Source organism: Colobus angolensis, unplaced genomic scaffold (assembly GCF_000951035.1).
Source record: "Colobus angolensis palliatus isolate OR3802 unplaced genomic scaffold, Cang.pa_1.0 Scaffold6, whole genome shotgun sequence".
In the NCBI taxonomy this organism is placed as follows: Eukaryota; Metazoa; Chordata; class Mammalia; order Primates; family Cercopithecidae; genus Colobus; species Colobus angolensis.
Window position 1 is genome coordinate 4029392 of NW_012119598.1, and position 4324 is coordinate 4033715.

Consider the following 4324-nt stretch of genomic DNA (forward strand, 5'->3'; position numbering starts at 1 on the left):
TTAAGACAATGATGGAAAGCTGTTAGTGGAAGACATATGGAAGTAATAGAGAAAATAGTCAAAATATGGCACCTTTCTGAGTGGTTGTCAAGCCCCCAACCAGCTTCATGGCCTGGTCCACCCAAACTGGGCCCCAGGCCCTGGGCTGTTCCTCTGGGCCACTCCTGTGATGAGATCACAGAAAACTTCTCCAGAGGATTCTCTGGCCCCATTGGTGCCCTGGCACCAATGCAGCTGAATACCCGTGGGAGGCACAAGGTGAAAGGTGGGTTGTTCTTGGGCCTCTTGCTGAGCGCTTTCCCTAGGCAGGCATCTCACACTGCCTGCATCCAGGCACAAAGCTGGGTAGTGCTTCTCTCTGGGAATGAGGAAGGGGAGATGGTTCACTCACCAGCAGCCAACGAATTTTCCACCTACCTACAAACAGAATCTATTTCTGTTCATGCCTTGAGATACTGCTTGATTCCTACTGATGAACCACACGCAGGCAAGCCCCTGCAATGCTCTGTAACATCCTTAAACCCATCGCTCCCGGGTTCAAGTGATTCTCCTGTTTCAGCCTCCTGAGTAGCGGGGACTACAGGCGTGCACCACCACACCCAGCTAATTTTTTTTTGTATTTTTGGTAGAGATAGGGTTTCGCCACATTGGCCAGGCTGGTCTCGAACTCCTGACCTCGTGATCGGTCCACCTCAGCCTCGCAAAGTGCTGGGATTACAGGCGTGCTTGGGTCATGGTGGTTGGAGGATTTAACCTGAATTGCTGAGATGGGCAACAGCACTCCCATTACATGTGGTTTGTCCTTCAGGGGCAAGGCTTGTGGGTTTTGTCTGTATATCTCCAGCACCCAACATGATATGTGAAGTAGCAGGTACTCTATTGTGAGAACAGAAGAAAGGCAGGAAGCAAAGGTTTGGAAGGAAACTTAGGGCCTGGGAAAAAGACAGAAGCATTGTTCTGGGCATGACACCCACAGGGATAGCTGTGTTCTTGCTTCTTTCTGATGAGTAGCTCTTCCTTTAGAGCACAAATGGAGTCATGGAAACAGCAAACCTGTGCTCCCTGCTCCCATCGCATGCGTGTCCTCCTGGCTTCCCCCAGTGCAATGACCGGGGAAGACATTCTCCTCCTCCCATGGCGTTCTGGCAGATTAAGCTGAATAGTTCCATGTGTGGCATTAAGTACAGGTTCTAACATCGTTTAATTCCACTTCCTTTTGACTGAAACAAATTCCCAGTTCATACTCGCCCTTATCCCTTGAGGCAGCAAAGCAAGTCATAAATAATCACAGTAATAATGCCATGTAAACACTTTCGCTGGGGAAGAGGGAGGCGCTGGTTTTGAATCTCCAGGATGCAGAAGATTATGACTCATGTGTGCCTCAGCCCCAACGGGAGAAACTCCTTTGCCTGTTCCGCCCATCATGGAGGCCTTGCAGAGTGGGAGAGCTGGTTTTCCAAACACTGTCCTAAAGAGAGAGCATCCATTTGTGTCTTGAAGTTAAAACAATTCTCTTTGGGGACAGTTTGATTCAGTCTTGATCCCTCCTCTTCATCATGAGATGCCTTCAAAAATTCTTCCTACTATTAGACAGTTTATTCTGTGAGGATGGAGATCATGTCGGTCTGTTCAGAATTAAATCCCCAATACCAACCATGCAGCAGGTGATCAGGAAAGAAGACATCTTGAATGTTGTAAGTTCTGATAAAACAAACCAAAACAAGGAGCAGAGACTGATCTAGTGATTGAGTGAAAGAGACTAAGGCTCAAACTCACAGGACTGAGAACGGAACCTTCCCCACCTCTCTGAGTTCAAGCTGCCTGTCCCAGAGCTTCAGAGTCCTCCTTGCACAAATCCGTCCCGCTGCTGACGTTCGAGACACTTGTTTTTTTTGATGCCTAGAATATGCTAAGACAGGCATCAGAGGCAATTAGAATCAAGATGAGGAGAGTGTTCTAGGCAATAAGGACAGCCCACGAAACACTAAATAATGATCCTTAGCACTTCCATGGCACCTTTCATCTGAGGACTTCAATGTGGATTTTAGTTTTAATCACACTTCAATGATGAGGCTTCTTACTACAGATGGAGAACTAGATCTTTGCACCTGGTGCTATGCAGACACTTCACACTCAACATATTCCCAACAAAAGTCATGATCTTTTCCCCACACCTCTTCCCTTCTCTGTGTTCTCCTTGGCAAAGGGCACCCTCATCCAGCAGGTCCTCAGGACTGATACCTGGATGCCATTCTAGCCTTCCAGCTCTCTCTCCCCTCCCTTACTGAGGGAGATTGTCCACCATGTCCCACCTCCCAAATGCCTCCCAGGTCCTTCTTGAGTCCAGCCCCCAACCCTGGTCCTTGGATATTTTTCCTAAAAGGCAAATCCCGTAATGCTGATTCCTGTCTTAAAATCCTTCAGAAGTTCTCTATTGTGAATAAATTCAAACCCTTTATCACACCACGCAAGTCTTTCCATGATTGGTCTCTGCCAACCTCTTTTTTTTTTTTTTTTTTTTGACAGCGTCTCTTTCTGTTGCCCAGGCTGGAGTGCAGTGGCACAATCTCAGCTTACTGCAACCTCTGCCTCCTGGGTTCAAGCGATTCTCCTGCCTCAGCCTCCCAAGTTGCGGGGACTACAGGCGTGTACCACCAAGCCCAGCTAATTTTTTTGTGTTTTTCGTAGAGATAGGGTTTTGCCATGTTAGCCAGGATGGTCTCAAACTCCTGACCTCGTGATCTGCCCGCCTCAGCCTCCCAAAGTGCTAGGATTACAGGTGTGAGCCTCTGCGCCTGGCCTCTCATTTTCATCTGCTACCACCTCATCCCTCAGCTGTTCTCCCACAGCACCCACGTGCATGTGTGTGCGCACACATTTACACATTTGCACACACACCTACGCCACAAGGTGCAGGCCTGTCATTCCCTAACCTCCCCATATCGTTTCAAGCCTCCATGCCTTTCTACCTACTATGATTATTCCCCACTTATTATCCCCATGGAAAACTGCGGCCCATCTTGTAGGACACAGCTCAAGTGAAATTTCCTCTACAAAGCCTCCTGTCTCACTAGGAAAAATGGGTCATTTTCTTTTGCGCCACCCACAAAATGTGAGCTTGTTTCATTTCTACAGCTCACCACACTGTGTGGCAATGGTTGCATTACAGCCACAGCCTCATTAGAAGAACGTGTTCTTTGAGAGCAATTCGTATTCATCTTTATATCCCTAGCACCTAGTGCAATCCTTGGCATACAGCAGAGGCTCCATAGGTGTCTAATGAATGTATCAACAAATCAGTGAGTCCCTTCCAAAGCTGAGCCAAAGGGAGATTAAACACCTACCTCCAAGGACAGAGACAAACGGATGGATTGCAGCCAAGAGTAATAAATTACAGCCTGAGTGTAGCCTATCCAGCCAATTATCGAAAGATGAAAATCTTGTCTTTATGTAACTTCAAACCAACACCTGCAGGACTGAGAGGCAAAAGAACTTGAACCAAACCGGGTAACAATGTTTCAAAATGCTGGTGGAGGAGGGGAAAGTGTCAGGACAACCTTGTGAATCACTGGGTCTCAAAGTGTCTTTTGACAAAGGAAGATGCCAAAATATTTATAAACCTGTAAGTTATGCTCTAGTTTTGCAACCAGCAACTTGTAAAAATAGATGACTCATCCACAGGGAAGCTTAATGGCATGGACTGAACTCGTCACCCGCTGGGCCAGAGCGATGAGCAGTAACAGCAGATTTTATGAAGAGGCAGTTTGGAGGGCGAGTGGCCTGCTGGTAAGTAACGGAGGTGGAAAATCGGGGAATACAGATATTGTTCATTGTATTGGTTGACAGGCAAACAGGGCAGAATAAGAAGCTTCTTTGACTCTAGAGTTTTAGCACTAGAAGGAATAGTGAGGATGATCTATTTCAGCAGTTCTCACCCAGGATACCAGAACACATTGGTAGTCCTGATCCCAGTTATGAGAGAGGGCCACCTTCGACTACAAATTAGAAATTGCATTTTCTACCAGAACATTAAACAACCAAGGCTGTCGACACTGGGATGTATCACTGGAAGTGTCTCCAATGTCAACATGGGTCATAGCAGAAGAAACATGGAAAACCACTATATCTTTAGTCCAATTACTTAATTGTAAGAAGGAACAAGTTAAGGACCAAATTTAAAGTGACTTAGGAAACAATAGATGCTGGCAAGGCTGTGGAGAAGTAGGGATGCATTTACACTGTTGGTGGGAGTGCAAATTAGTTCAACCATGGTGGAAGACAGTGTGGCGATTCCTCAAGGATCTAGAACCATAAATACCATTTG